The sequence below is a fragment of the Rattus norvegicus genome, chromosome 6 (genome assembly GCF_036323735.1).
Source record: "Rattus norvegicus strain BN/NHsdMcwi chromosome 6, GRCr8, whole genome shotgun sequence".
Lineage (NCBI taxonomy): Eukaryota > Metazoa > Chordata > Mammalia > Rodentia > Muridae > Rattus > Rattus norvegicus.
Genome location: NC_086024.1, coordinates 63940953 through 63957807, shown reverse-complemented (window position 1 = coordinate 63957807; position 16855 = coordinate 63940953). Strand labels below are relative to the sequence as shown.

General features: G+C 38.9%; 1 protein-coding gene and 1 long non-coding RNA gene across 12 annotated transcripts in view; both read right to left on the bottom strand.

Moving 5' to 3' along the window:
* Nucleotides 1-16855, bottom strand: part of Immp2l (inner mitochondrial membrane peptidase subunit 2) — an 899718-nt gene that overhangs the window by 739099 nt on the left and 143764 nt on the right. The window lies entirely within an intron of this gene.
* The window catches only part of LOC120093204 (uncharacterized), a 111378-nt gene that overhangs the window by 77670 nt on the left and 16853 nt on the right, over nucleotides 1-16855 (bottom strand). Inside the window, exons 2-3 of one of the 2 annotated variants that reach the window (XR_005486306.2) lie at nucleotides 16800-16855; nucleotides 1-15434 (exon numbers count right to left, since the gene is read on the bottom strand). The exon at nucleotides 1-15434 is cut by the window's left edge and continues 77670 nt beyond it. This is a non-coding gene — a long non-coding RNA (uncharacterized LOC120093204). The other variant, XR_010052224.1, reaches the window with a different exon arrangement.

The window sequence follows — 16855 nt, the reverse complement described above, 5'->3', positions numbered from 1 at the left end:
AGAAAAAAGAAAAGAAAAGAAAAAAGCATTTAATCTCAGACTTCTAATATGTTAGAAACTCTTAATCTCAGACTTCTAATATGTTAGAAACTCTGTCCCTATAACCAAGGTGTCTTGCCTCCTACTTGATAATAATACTCTTCTCACCATTTTGGGTCTCAAATTCTTAGAATTTCTAATGTAACCTACGGTCCATTTAAAATGTCCTTGACTATTCTTCGGGCCTTTCTAGGTGTCCAATCATCTGCCTCTTAGTCATAATGACAATACCTTTTATTTTATTGATCCTTCAAACAACACTAACCTTGCATAGAGACAGTACAGGATTAACAGGAAGATGGCAGGAATGTAGGTGCCCTGTGTGTGGAGACAGCAAGGCTGAGGAGGAGCTGAGGAGGCAAGCTGCTAGGCTGCCTGCTTCCCCCATCTCATCAGTAGATATGACCGCAATTCTACTTTACAATAAATGTCTCTTGAAAAACGTTTCTTCACATCATTTTTAAATTTTGCAACCCCTATAGTTTCCATAATTATCAAAAGAGCTAATGTAGTTTCCCTATCACATCTGAAGGAGAAAAAGGAGGGAAGGTTACCCAGATAAGCCCTCCTCAGACACGTTCTGGAGAGAATGATTTCTTTTTATTTATTTTGCCCATGCTCTTGATTTGGCTTAGTTGGGTTGTTTTTCTTTGCTTTCTTGTTTGTTTGCTTGTTTACATTCGCTTTTTTCTTTCTTTATTTCCTGACACTAACCAATTACTTGATATGTATCCTATGCCCTTGAACATATGATCTTCCTTCCTCCACCTCCCCAATACTAGGATCTCATACCTACACGCTATTTATCATGGATTTATTGGGGTGCCAGAAAATTATACCCAGGGCTTCATGCATAATAGGCACATACCACAAACTGAGCCATTTACTTGGGCCAAAACATTTGCATGATTTTATAAGCATTTTGGAGGGAATATTGGCTTTATTTTTTAAGGACTTAATGTCATGAAAAGATTATCTTATTGGAAAATCTTAAAAGTTTTAGCCTGTTCTAAATATCATCTGTTGTTATGGGTGAAAAATTAAGTCTGTAAAATAAAATAAAATTCTTATTTGCCGGTGAATGTTTATGCTTGAATGCTAAGGGTGTTATTTTTATTCAACAAATATTCTCTAATTGTCAACCTATAATAAGTGTTCTGGAGGAAGCAAAGGCAATTAAAACTAATTTTCTACCTCTAAGGAGCATACATAATAGTAAAAAAGAGATCTGTGCTCAACTAAAAATATAAAGCCAAATAAAATGATTTTTAAAAAAAGATATGCTATGGTTACACAACAGAATTATACTATTTGTAATAAAATATAAGTAAGTAAAAATGATTAAAGCTGTAATGAATACTTGTCTAAATCTCACTGTATTTCTTATGCTAATTAGTGAAAATGACCGAATCCTATCCTGTCCACTGATACATTAGACATGACTGTCCCTGTCATGTTCCTGGAATACAGGCTGTGTGCATGTGGGTAGGCCAATGTTTGCTGTTTACCAGATTCAGCAAGTGCTGGTCAAGACAAATGAGAAAAGTGCCATCATGCTATGCTGTGCACACACACATTAAATTATGGTCTAGATAGCTCTCACAAGGTCAAGTCCATGTCAAGTGGTTGAATTCAGAAAACCACAGATGACTGCTAAAGCAAGGGAAGAGGCCCCATCGTTCCATTATGCTAAGGAGTACCTTAGAGGGGAAAAAAAGTTTCTCTGAGAGCTCTCTCGTGTCCCACATTCACAATTTAATGAGAATACCAGTTCAGAAAGCAATTGTATTCGTTTACCTTTGCATATCACACATGTTCAAAACACAACAAGTATCTGTTTTGAAACTCTTCAGAAACCATTATGGCCCCTGAAACCAAGTTGCTTTATTCCTTTCCTCAGTCTTACCCACATGACCACATGGAATCACTCCTTCCTAAGAATCCCTTCAGTTTCCACTTATAACAAAGGCAAACCAATGGCCCACAAGATGGCCATCATATATTCTGCATCTACACTCCCAACTTACTTCCTGTTACCTTCACAGGAGGAACATCCTGTCCAGTCACACCACCCACACAGTTCCACAAACACAACTGTGCATTCTGCATCCACTCTCCAGTGAGAATCCTCCTGCTCCCATCCAAAACTCCACCTCTGAGAAGTCCTTCCAGGTCATCTAAATCCACTCCACTACTTTTGTTCTTGCTGCCAATCTCTTCTTTCTTTTTTTTTTCTTTTTTTGAAAACTTAACTCATGTATAAATTGTATTCCTAACATATGCACCACTATTTTAAGGGCCTAAAAGCTATTTTCATAACAGATTACAAATTTTAAAACCAGATGGTTTGCCTATTTATTTTGTATATCCCATAATAATTAAGATACTTAAGAAATAACTTACCTTAAATTCTGCATATAGAATTTATGGTAAAATTACATTTAAGTGTAAAATATTTGTGCAAAATCAGGTATGCAAAATTTTCTGAATGACTTACATACATGCTTTCACCCTACACAGTAATAATACAAACTTGGAAGAACCACAAATACATCTTCCATTTAGTATTCGAAGTATTTAACATAAAATGTTGATCAGAGCATGGAGACCCCAATGGAGGAGTTAGAGAAAAGACTGAAAGAACTGAAGGGGTTTGCAACACCAAAAGAAGAACAACAATATCAACTAACCAGAAGCCCCAGAGTTCCCAGGGACTAAACTACCAACCAAAGAGTACACATGGACGGACTCATGGCTCCAGCCACATACGTAGCAGAGGATGGCCTTGTTGGACATCAGTGGGAGGAGAGGCCCTTGGTCCTGTGAAGATTTGATTCCCCAGTGTAGGGGAATGCCAGGGTGGTGAGGTGGGACTTGGTGGGTGGGAGGGGGAGCGTCCTCATAGAAGGAGAGGAAGGAGGGAGAGAAGAGGGGGGAACCAGGAAAGGGGATAACATTTGAAATGAAAATACATAAAATATCCAAGAAAAAAAAAATTGTTGATCCTAAGAACTTATGCTAGCCACTGCCCCAGCTCACAGCTCTTTGTCTGCTTGGTTACAAAATCAATGGCTTTCTACATCCATACTCCTCAGTGTGTTGGCTGAAGTACTTTGGAAAATAAAGGACATAATTGTTCAGTGAAGATAATGAAGATACCAAGGAACCAAGTTCAGTGCAGTGCAATTGTAAATGGCTGCCACTAAGAACTAGGATGTCAAGGGTGCTCAGCTGAATTGCTGAGAGTCTTGTAGCACAGAGGATTTGCACAGCCCCTGCTGTAGTGACAATGAAAAATTTTATATCCTAATGATCTCATTTAAAACACATTAGATTTGACAGACTTTAAATGCATTCAAATACAATAGCACATGAGGAATACTAATTATGGCTGCCTTCTTTCACAAATAACAAATGACTTTTGAACACACCTCTGAAAAGTTTTAAATGCCTTTTTGAACTCTCTTTCCATTTAGAAATTACACTCAAGGGTGAATTGAGGCACAAACACATGACTATTTTGATGAGATGGAAGGAATCCACCATTTATCTATAAACACTGGGATATGGAAAGACCAACACTTCATTCAGAAGGGCCCGATACTCTAAAAATAAAATTTATTCTAAATTTTCACATTTGACAAAGACAGTATTTCAAACAGCAGCCCATAATTCCCTAAAGTAGTGATGTCAATTGGTATTTCTTAAATTAATTCAGTGACCTATGATAATGCGAGTTCTTGATACATAATGTCTGTCAGTAGGCAATGCAAAACTTTCAGAACCACTTCTGGTGTCTGAACTCCAAAGAGCAGCCACGTACAAAGTCTCTTTCTCTCTCTCTCTCTCTCTCTCTCTCTCTCTCTCTCTCTCTCTCTCTCTCTCTCTCTCTCTTTCTCTCTTTTTCTCTCTCTCTCTCTCAACACACACACACCACACACACATATTCACACACACTCATACATATACATGTATGTATTTATGTATGTATGTATGTATGTATGTATATACGTACGTATGTATGGATGGATAAGTGAGTTTCTTAATTCCTACTTCACATCACAACTGTTAGGTATGGTGATATGAGAAAATAAACATTAAACCAGCTGTAGGTTGTCTGAACCACTCCACAAATAAAATACAGATGCAATCAAGATTTCTGGAAATATCTATACACTCATCTGTCTGCACTGAGACAGAAAAATATAAAATGTCACTCAACAACAATGGTTGAGTTAGTGTCGTGCGTGTGTACACAGCTGAGTTTTAGTCTTATGAGAGACTTTGCAGTGGCATTCCTTCACAAAGATTTCAAAGGCCTCAAGAGGAGGAAACTCTCAAGTTTTCTCTGAACTCTTCCCTTTACATTGTGCCAAGTATTTAGACATCAGCAACAGAAACAGAATATGAATATTCAGACACAAAGAACACACATCGGACTACTCCTCAATAAAGCACATTGGAAACACCACCTAAACACTGTGACTAGAATTTCACAGTCAAATGTCTAATGAGTTGGGAGCATTTTACACAATATGTCTGCTAAGTACAGAGAATGGCTGTTACATATTCAAAGACCATCCACGTATAAGAGGGATTAGAATATTTGCTGTCTGGAGTGCTATACAAATTATTAAGTGCTTAAAACACAGGCAAAGTAGGAAAAACACAAATGGTAAACTCTCCCCACTCTTGAGTTCCCAGCGTTGTATCCAATAGTCATAATAATATCAGAAAACAAACATTCAACATGACAGCTTCATCTCCGATTCCTGGCTAGATTCTCCCAGTATTCCTGACCTCTTAGGTATAAATGTACCTTAGGACCAAGCTAGGGTTTGCAGCTCCTCTCTCTGGAGGCACCATCAAAGCCACAGATCACCAAACTATTGTTTGCAGGTCAAATCCAGCCCAGATCTAGAAGCTTCCGTAGTCTTTTATTGCACTATGGCCCTCTTAATTACTGTCTGGAGCTCCATTCACAACAGATAGTCAGAACGCAGTAATCTCAGTTTTAAGGTTGTTGTGGTTCAGATCCTTCACAGAAAAGACAGGCCACCTCCAGGTGAGTTCTCTTAGGTCAAGGACAACTTACATTCTGCCAATTCCCCAACTGCTACCTTGAGTCCTGCCCTTGACTCTGTTCCAAAGTGTCAAGCCACAGCCATTCCTGAAGATCTAATAGGCACACAAATCTAACACATGTAAAACAGAAAGTCTAATTTCCTCTCACCCTTCCACTATTACGCCTCGGGAATTTCAATACACACAGTGGCTTTGTTCATTTTCTTTGGCCAGAAACTTGAAAATGTCCCTCGATGTGTCCCTTATTCACAGCTTCTATACCTTTTTAAAACAAACAAACAAACAAAAACCAGCATCTTCAAAAATATATATCGAGGCCCCAACCACCTCCAAGTTGTTGCTTTCCAACTCAGGCCCCCCGTTTCTCACCCACACTTACTGTGAAAGCCTTCTCATTGGCCCCTTGGTCTGTCCTGGGCCCCTTGCTCTCTGTTGGTAGCAGGAGCACAAGTTTCTACAGCTGCCACCACATCAAAGGCTTGTCAGGACTGGATCTATCATATTACCCTTCACCTTTTTCTCGCTCTGCTCTTTCCACATGTGTCTCCTTGTTGTCTAATGAATAAATCTCTTCATTCACCTTTGTGTTAGAAAGACTCTTCTCACAGATGTGTAATTGGTCCATTTTCTCCTACTATCCAAGCATCAGTTCAAATGACACTCCAAGTTAGAGGTCTTCCTCACTCACTCTCTATTTCAATGACTCACATTCAATCTACATCCTGCTACTGTTGCATCCAGGAAAACAGATTCGGCTTTGCATTCATTGTGAGGTGAGCTCTCAGAGCACCTCCAAGGGGAAGAAGGAAACAAGATCAAGAGAGGGAGAAACTGGAGCAAATGTATATCAAAGAGATTTGGACACAAGAAATTTTAGAGGAGAATAAAGGTTCAGAAATGCTCCCACTGAGCCCAAGTGTGAATGGTAGCAGACTCGGCATATGATCAGAGAACAGTGAAACTCTGAGGAAGAATATGTGCTTAGAGAAAAAAGGGGGCGAGGAAGCTCACACACCAGCCCACCTTATACACACAGTAAACTTGTCAGAATCAAAACAAAATGTCTAATGTTAGTAGAGATCTGGAAAGATAGAATCATCAGAAACTGAGGGAGGAATTTAAAATGCCTTGGAAAACAGTTTGGCAGTTTTCTCATAAGTTAAACATAAATTTATCTCCAAACTCAGCACCTACACACCTACCCAAGAGAAATAAAAACATACGCTTGAGAAAAACTTATGAAAGAATATGGGTATCACTACTGTTCAGGATACATAAAAACCTGAAACGAAACTATCAAATAATATGAGCGTTAATAAAATCAGATAACTTTATAAGTATGGATACTATCCAGCCATCAAAAGGAACGAATCATAGGCACAACATGGCTAAACCTCAAAAACAGGGTAATTACTCCATCACTCCAGACCATGATTCTGTGCTTACAGGCGTATTTGCTGCCCTTGGGGTTCCTAACACTGTGACCCTTTAGTGGAGTTCCTCATGTTGTGATGACCAACAACCATAAAACTATTTCTGTTGCTACTTAATAATTGTAATGTTACTATTGTTATGAATTATCACGTAAATATTTGATAAGGGTGGTATCTGAAATGTGACTCCCAAAGAGGTTGCATCCCACAAAGATTGAGAACCGCTGCTCTAAACAAAATATCTAAAAAGGCCAAATCTATTGAAGTGATGAGTCACTAGTTGCCTGGGACTTATGTCAATCAAGAGGAACCAGATAACCACAAAGTTGATGACAATATGCTAAATTCTAGGCCAGTCTGATCTACAGATTGAGTTCCAGGACAGTCTGGGCAACATAGAGAAACCATGTCTAAAGAAAAAAATCATCACATAATAATCATGTGACAACAGCTGGTAGCTATGAGTTTACTGGGGGTGAGAAATTATACACATATACATTCTCATTTAAGCTTCATCCTTAACCTATAAAATAGAATCTATTTTATCCCGGTTCCCAATCTGGAAGGATTAAAGAACAGGAAGTTAGATGGCATACCCACATAGCTAAGCATATTACGGTATTCAACTTCTACTCAAAGGAAATCATCCTACTACCAGATGTGTAGAGACACCATCTATCCTCCATTACTGGAAATCAGGAGATTGTGTTAAATACATAAAGGAAAAGTAAGTTCACCCTAAGTAGTGTATAAACACTGACGAATGGGTCACTGATCTGTAACACCAAGGAGCATGCCTACCAGCCACTGAAATAGCAATAAACACAGTAATGCACTACCGAAAAGTCTGTTCAGCAGCTGTCCTGTTTTGATTAATTTAAAAAGACAATGATCTAATCTATCCAGTGATCATGTTCAAGGGGACACAGGGCAACCACTTCAGCATCTGCAACTTTATTTCTACAAGATACATAGACATATACACACAACGGCTGAGCTGCAAGCTGTCTCTAAGGAAGATATTTTTCCAAAGCGTCGCATCACAAAATTGCAGGCACATCGTGGTTCCTACAGCTTCCAGCAACTGAAAGCAAACTGGGATGAGGCGAGGTGACAGTGCATTTTATCTTTTCCATGTGATGTTTCAATAATAAATTTCATGTGGCAGCAAACCGATATGAATAGGAAATTTGGAGACAGTGACTCCTGTAGATCTCCCAGTAAAACACTCAAATTAGAGGTAGGTTGAGACAGGAGAGTAGATAAAGGAACACCTATGATGAAGCTGATGTTTGTGAAAGGTATATAAATGTGAATCTGTGCTCTTTCACAACAATGGATTTTAAGCCATCTAATAAAACACAAGGCACAGAGCACAGGGACGGAGGATGTGTTACTGAAATCACATTCACCTTCAATACCTTTGCAGCCTAGGACTGAAAAGCCTGCCTCAGCACTTTGTGTCTAAATGATATATCGATGGGAAGCTAGAATAAAATGGTGCTAAGAATATGCCATTTATAACTGAGAATAAATGTTTCTAAGTGCTAACAAGTGTCTGCCAGTTAAAATCACTTTTGCATGAAACATTTTCCCTAAATATTTCCTCCAGCACTCAAGAAATTCTGTAACTCATTTTTCCATGCTATAATTAAACAACATTTTCCTGTGTTGGTTAAATTGAGTTAATAATGTGTATATTTGAGACATTCGTGTAGGGTGGAAGAACCACTCCTTATTTCAAGTGAAATTCCTGCTTTCAGCTCTTTTAGAGTGGAGCACAGCCACCTAAAGAGGGGTGCATCAAAACTCACGACTCGTGTGGACATTAGCACATAGCTACAGCTGTGCTCATCTATACACCAATCACTAAACAGACTCCCCCTAGGCAGCATACAGTTATAAATAACCCTCATAATTCAACATGTACTGTGCGTGTGTTCATGCTCTGATGCTATGCATGTTAGATCAGCACGCAGGCAAAAGATTAAACCACCTAAATGCTATCTTAACTCTTAAGAAAGCTTCACAGCTTTTCAGGTATTTTTAAGAGTTTATTATAATGTGAAAAACTGCTATTGTCTCTATATAAAGAACACTTGAAATCTCTAAAAATAAAGGCATTCAGTGCACCTGTTTCAAGGAATAAGTAAACTCAACATTCTGAATTAAAGCAATTATATTCACTACAACAAATTCGGTCAGAAAAAAAAAATAAATACGCTGAATTTCTGAAGAAGCACCCTATCCATCCTGCACCATACTAGAAAAATTGGAAAGAGACACACAGGGTTTTCACATTCAAGACAAAAGACTGGGAAGCCTGATGGTTAGAAGGCAACAAATCTGAACAGCTGTCTGGATTTCACCCTGAGCTTTGGAAGTTAAGTCCAGAGTTTTGCTTTTGTTTTTGTTTTTTGTTTTTTTTTTAAAGGAGAGGAAAAAATTTCATAGACCAAATAAGCTAAAAAATAAAGAAAAGGGAAGAAAGAAAGGAAAAACCAGAAAATGTATAACCATTGAGTACAAAGGATGGTTGCAACAAATGGAAATATATCATTGCAAGAAAATTACATAATATGTGAAATGTTCCAAAACCAGTTGAAAGCACATTGTGGTGGGTTATTATTATATATTGCAAACCCTGGAACAAAACACAAAACAACAAAAGGAAGCACCACCAGTAATGGTTATAAAATATATTCAATTACAGTTGGTTCTTCATACATACTGGTTCCAAATCCATAAATTCAAACACCAGGAACTGAAAACAGTTTTAAACATTTGAACTAAAACATATGAACTATTTAACCTGCAGTTACCATGTAAATAGCAGAGTGTGGCACCTGCTTACATGGACTATCAATTACATGGACTCTGTGGAGAGTTGAAAGTAGAGATGAGGATAGGGTAGAGTCACTCACAGAATCAGGCTATATTGTATGACAAAGGGGAAAGGTTTCACAGGCCGACTTAAGATTCCAAGGAAGTGGACTTTTTTGTTAATACTGAAATACTCTTAGAAAACTGATTTATTTTCCTTCTTAAAGGGAAAGGTTTAAGGCTTTAAAAGAGATTCTTCAGAAGGGTCCTGAATAGAAAACCTGGTGGCCATCAAGCCATAGCCTGAGAATGACAGTAACCAGTTTCTGGAAAAAATAAGATAATATAAAAATGAAAGCAAACTTGTTGCTGTTGTTGTTGTTGCTGTTGTTGTTGTTGTTGTTGTTTAAAAAAACTGGGTAGTGCCAATAACTTGATATTTAAAAGGTAATCTAGAACCAAGTATGGTTGAGCACATCTGCATTTCCAGCACAGAGCAAGTGATGGTCCAGGCCAGCCTGGGTCAGAGCAAAAACATGTTAGATGGTCAGAGTCGGCAGGTCAAGAAGACAGGTGAGGTGATGGGGGCTCGATCTGGGTTTAGCAGGTGTAGGTACAGATGCTTGGTCACCGAATGTATAACCTACAGTCAGCCCAGCATTGGAAAGCCCTCTGTCATCATCACTGGCTTCCCACTGCGCTAACTCTCCTGCCACATACGAGTCCTCCCAAGAGAAACTAGAGCAGTGTTTCTTAGTGTCCTGAAAGACAAAGCTTTAACTATGCACTGCTCAAAGCTAATCTGGGAAATCCAACCAAGGGACACAACCAGTACGAGCAGATAAAGCAGTTTGTAATCAACTCCTGGCCAAACCTCAAGTCCTTTCTTATTAGGACCATAGTTGAAAATGTATATACAATGACAGCTGTACCGAATTATTTTTTTTCTTTTTTCCTTATTTTTTTTTCCTTTTTTTGATATAGAACATCTGAGAACCCAGTATGTATAGAGCATAAATCTGAAGCAATTTCACCAGGACTGAGAATGCCTGTGTGACGCTGTGTCTTTCACATATTTCTGTCATCAATAATTAAAACAAAATTTTATTGTCATCCACCAGAAAGTCTACCATTCAAATCTCTGTAAAAAAAAAAAAAAAAAAAAAAAAAAAGCACGGGTAGACATAGAAGTAATCAAGCATTAGGCATCCTATAGAGGAAGAAAGCAGCTAAAACTGCCATCACCAGGTGTAACGTACAACCCGCCAACTACTGTGGGGACCGTGTAATCACACATTCTAAGCAGCTGTGATTTCATTTTTCATTCTAAATACAAACTAATGCTTAAATTTATCCGTGCAATTTAATTTTTTTTAAACAGGACTCCTCTTAAAATTGTCTAGGTTTCAAGACTCCAACAAATCCTTGATCTTTTTCTGAGGCTGGCAGACTGTGTCTGAAGTAAACTGTGCATGTGTTCATTAGTTACCTTTCATTCATTCCTTCATACTGTGTGTGCCATTGAACGTGGGGCATAAAAGGGTCACTGTGGAATACACCCATTCTGCTTCTTCTCGGCCTGATCTGCTATCTCTGTACCCCTCAACACCCTGAAGCCTGGCCTCACCAACGGTAGCACCATCATCCCTCTGGTAACTGCTTTACACTAGAGAGTCTTTTCTGCTTTGCACTACGGATGTCAGTGAAGTTCTTAAGAGCTACACTGCTGGTTATGGCATTCGGACCATGAATATTTTCCCAGTGAACACACTGAGCAAAGGGCTGGCTTGATAATGCCAATTTATTTGAGAAAATAAAAAACAAAAATTCCTGTCACCTAATTACATTATACAGAGTGTTTTAAAAGATATCAACACTTGTAAAACCACCTTTCTGGATTGTAAAAATCCACAGACAACATAAATATAAAAACGTACAGTAGGCAAATACCAGTTACGTAAATACTCTCTGAGTTACATATTATTTATATTTCATTTCATATTCTTTGCACTTCATTAAACCATGATTCAATCACATAATTCCTCATTCTCATATTGCAGAAATATTCTCAGCCTGAAATTACGTCAAATAAACCATATATCAAGTTTCTGAAAGGCATAGGTAGAAATCAAATGAAATTCACATAAATGGCTGACACTTCAACTGGATTACATTTATTTAATTGGCTAGGCACACTCCGGAGAGCATTCCCTCACTGACTCCTGTAGCTGTAGTAATCTTGTTCCAGTATTGGTGCAGTAACTGGCAGTCACGGAAAAAGTCAACTAATATAAAACTAAACGTATGCTAAATAAACCACAGAACCAAATTTTAAACCTAGGATATACATACTCAGATAATTCTATTTCTTTGGCTATGACCTAAGGTAGTTATTAAAGACAAAGACAGAAGAAAAAAGTATTTCTATACTCTATTGGAGCTAAGCTATCTTATCACCCTCATTCAAAGACCACCATAGAATTCATGGAGACGAAAACAAACGAGCAGTTGCCGGCAGCATCTCTTTAAACAGGTACTGAATTTCCACTTAGGGAAATGAAAGGGTTCTCTAAATGGACAGTGGCTATGGCCACACAATAAAGATGCACACAGTCTCATTAACTGCACAGTTAGAGACGGACTGGATGGTACCATGGTTTGGGGGCTGGGTTGGATTGTTTTGTTTTGGTGGTAATGGTGACAGCATCGACTGAACTCAGGGCCCCGTTCACAGTAGGCAAGCTGTCCTAGAATAACTACATTATCTATTTGTAGGTACGCCTTCTGGGATTTGGCATGAATTAAACTGCATGCATAAATAATAGAAATCTAGTACTCAAGTTACCCCTTCAAAAGTCACAGCCAATGAAAGGCAGAGGGGGAAAGTAAAGTTCCCAGACCCATGGCCCGTGTATCTTTTGCTCTACCACTTTGCAAATAGAGAGAAAACATAAAAACACACTGGCCAGGAATGGCTATTCTGGAACAAATTTAAAATCTTCTACAGGATTCAAAGGACAAGGAGAGGGGCAAGGAAGGGTCCCACTCTGTAGTCTTGGCTGGCTATGAATTTACTATGTAACAGGGGCTAGTCTTGAAATTACAGCAATCCTCCTGCCTCAGCCTCCGAAGTTTTGGGAATATAGGCATAAGTCCCTTCATGTAGAACAAGTAAATGACTTTTCAGAGACCACTGATGGCTTAAGACAGTGGGCAGCAATCAGTCTAGGGGTTTTACTTTACAAATACTCATCAGTAGGTGAATATTTAGTTAACTTTGGGTCATCTGCTGTATGACCCGTCTTACGCAACTCATTTTCATATTTTACTGTGTATATTTAAAATTTTCTATTGCATGTACTTACCGTCTGTGTGTGTATGTGTGTGTGTGTGTGTGTGTGCTTACACACATGATACCCATGCCTAAACATGCCAATACAGATCAGAAACAATTTGTACGACTCTTGCCTTTCATAAGAAATAGGTTACAGGGACGGAACTCAGGACATCAGTCTGTGCAGCAAATGCATTTGCTGGCTGAGCCTTCCTGCCAGCACTAACATGCCTTTGTTTGTAAAAACAACTTCTGAATCAGTAGACGCTAATAATGTTCAGACACTCAAGCACCATCTGAAAAAAAAAAAAGAAACGAACAAACAAAAAACAGTTTTGCTATGCATCAAAGGAGTCCTAGCGTTTTGCACATTTTACAAAGCAGATCTCCTGAAGTACCTGTTAGACTTAGTGGGGAAGAGAGCAACAAGGAGTAAAGAGAACACTGAAGGCAGTGGTTGGGTTGGTGCTAGAGATTATCCTAGCCATCTGCTAGTGCTTCACTTTAGTTACACACAGAAAGACAGGCCAGAGCCTACAGCACCTGATATAAATCATTGCAAAGAACGATCTACTGTACGGCAAGACTTCAGGTGAGGAGCTGTTAATCCTTTACTGAGGGAAATCTAAACTGTAAACTGACACAGGGTGCATCACATTCACTGTAGCTGCAAACTCATGTCTAATAACCTTGCACTCATGACATTTACCCACAGTATTAAAGTCTCTAAATACATGCTAATTTCGTAGGTTCCAAAACATTTTCTTTATTTGAATTAGTGAGGACTATTTACATTCTTTCAATGTTTCATACAAGTCATTTAAAAATAAATATTAGGCAATTCTAGCATTAAGGCAAAATATTAACAATCCTCCTACTTTTAGTTTATGACCTCTGAATACTCGGTACTTATTTGGCTGACAGGGTATACTGACTTTTACTGACAACCAGGCAAAAAAGTCTTCTCGAGTGGCTTCCAGGTTTATATATTCCAATGCCATTATAGGCAATTACAGAGCTTAATGGAACACAAGCTCCATGTACTTCTGACATTCCTTTAAACGGATGTCATCAGTTATTACATGGAGTCCTTTTGACTTTCATTCAGCAATTGCACTCTCAGGTTTCCCAACGTCACTTCAATTGAACTGCTTGGAGAACTGTCTCAGGCAGAACGTAGAGAGAGAGCTGTCTGGAGCTCTCTAGAGAAAGCATGCTAGAAATCTGTTGCCAGCAGAACATAGGCCTCCAGCTTGGACCCACGATCTGACTTCCAGTCCTTTGTTTCACTGCTCCTAGAAACCCTTCTCCAAGCCCAGGCTGGTCCTTGACAAATGAGCACTTCTAAAATGGAAATATATCTGGTCAAGTCTGACTATTATTTATTGTGAAATTCTTTTGAATCTGTATTTACTAATGAATATATAAATTTATATCACATAAGTATAATATATAAATTATATTTTCAAATTTTAAGAAACACTTTCTAAAAGACACTATAGTCAAGTCCCTTAACTTGAAAGCCACCAACTGAAGTGTACACAGAGATTTCTAATCATGATTTTGGTTACTCCTTACTTGAATATTTCAAGAATTTAGAAAGTTTGAGCCAAGGAGGTAAAACTGGTTGGTTGCACAGTTAATTGTGTATATAATTTATTCACCTTTCATTCCAAGAAAACTTGTCAAAAAACCTTCTATGGAACGGAAGTCTGTAACTGCTACAGGAAAAGAAATGTAACTGTGGCACTGTGCTATATACGTTAAGTGCCAGAGAAATCTGTCAGGCAAAGCATTTTCTAGACCATAAAGAATGGGTTCGATTTGGCCAACTGAGAGAAAGGTGGAGGAAAGTGAATCCAAGCTGTGGAAATGTTGTGTGTAAGCCTGTGGTGGCTAAAACTGATTTATGGCTAAGAAAGTAACCTATTCCTGTGCTGGTTTCTTTATATATAAATGCGGGATCATCAGAGCTCTGCACAGCCATAACTTTAATCATCACTATAATCAAAGTGTCTCCTGGTTGCCACTGAACCACAGGTACATGTAAATAAATAAAAATATATTCGTGTTTGATATTAGTATTACTTCTTGTTTTTTTTTTTTCATTTGGTCTCCAATTTACCTTGAGAACCATTACTGTAAAGTCTTAACCTAAGGGAGCCGCAGGGGCTAGCTAGTGAGTTAAAAATAGAGGAGTTCACATGGCCCCAGCTCAATATAAACTGCATCAAAGAACTAGCAAAATTTACTAAACTCTTGGGTCTTTCAAATATTTGAGATCTCTTTTTTCAGACGGGTGGGTGGTCCCTGGCCTTGGAGCAGTTTTCCTTTCTAAGTAACTTAAACTTCTAGTGTGTGTTAGATTACGGAAGCATAACTTTCTTATTATGTGCCAACTGTGATGTGCTGGTTTAAATGAGATGATCTCTACCTTCTCAGGCACTTCAACACTTGCTCCAGAAATGACGGTATTGTTAGGGAGGTTCGGGAGGTCTTGCCTTGTCAGAAGTATGTCGCCGGAAGTGGGCTATGCGAGTATGTGTCATTTTCTGGTAGCACTCTTTGCTTCATGGTAGGAATTCAAACTGTGCCTTCCTGGTCCAGCCTCCATGCTCACTGCTTGATGCCACTTCTCCACTAGGATGCTCTTCCTGTTCTGGTGGCCCGAGCAAGCTCCTCCTTCTAGAAGCTGCCTTGTCTCTGCTGTTTTACTACAACTACAGTAAACCAGTGAGGACAGTGGGGATCATTATGCCTGTCTCCTGCTTACGTAAAAACTGAATGAGAGTAAATGAAGACAAAGGCACTCAACATCTGGCATTTAATAAAAGCTGTAACTGAAGAAATGAGTAGGTGCCCAGTCACATCTCCATACAACCGCACAGAGGTGTTTTTGGTCTGGGCTGGGCTGGGAGGTAAGACAGAATTCATCTTGGGTTTGAGAGTAGTTCTGAACCCTTATCTCTCGGCCCCATGGTATCTCTGACCACTCGGGTGTCCATATAGTTTTTCATTACTTGTCTTTCAAGTCCAGTTCATCCAGACTGACACTCCTTACCAAGTTCCCTAGCAAAAACCTCATTTTAGCATTTCTCTCTGAGTGGCTAAGAATAAAAATATCGCTAGACCTTCGCCTCAAATAATCCCTTTAAAAAAAACTCCCAGTGACTGTGTTGGGCCAGAGGTTCAGGCTCAGGAAGTTTTTTAATTTGTTTTAAATCTTTTCTGCTGGTAATTTCACATGATCCATAGGCTCGATGAGGTATTTAGCGCAGAGACATGCAGTTGTGAGAGACTTGGGGAAGGTAATACTAAAGTTCTTCTTAAGACTGGCAACATATGAAAAGAAAATAGCATGTTTGACAAAAAGTAACTGAGGATTTCCACCAGGAAAAACAAAACAAACAAAAGAATATACACTGTCAGGACACAGTCTAAGAATGGGATCGTGTGAGGGGAACTTGGAGTGCTAGTGAAAAAACTCCAAGAAAACAGGACAAAAGTTTGGGGACCTCGTTTCTTTCAAACACAGAATTGTTGTTAGAATGTGTTTGATGCTCCTCCCAGGTGTAGCAGACAGGAGTGAGTTTACTTCAGCTGTTGGTATTCATATGACTCTGTGGAAAAACATGATTTTGACAAATGCAGCTTGATTGTGCACAGATTGAACTCATGAGAACTTTACTCAAGTAACTGTTCTTAACCCTCGAGGTGTAAACTGTCTAATGCTCTGAATGAAATTGGCTATTGCAGGAGACTTTAGTGTGCATCATTTTTGGCCGCCGTCTCTCAGACCACACCACCAAGTAGAGCTATAAACAGTACAGTACTGAGGCTGGAGGAGGGGACCAGTGATAAAAGTAACCTCAGCTCTACCAGAGGACCCCAGTTCCGTTCCCAAAACCCACATCCTGCAGCTGACACCCTCTGGTAACTCACACTCCTGAAGATCTAGTACCATTTTACTGGTCTTCATAGGCACACACGCACACACACACACACACACACACACACACACACACACACCCCTACAGAGATACACATGTACATAAATAAAAATTTGTTTAAAAGATTTAGAATACCTGATTTATTTTTCTCAACGCACATGACGGATACTGCTTCATAGAAAAATTTCTTG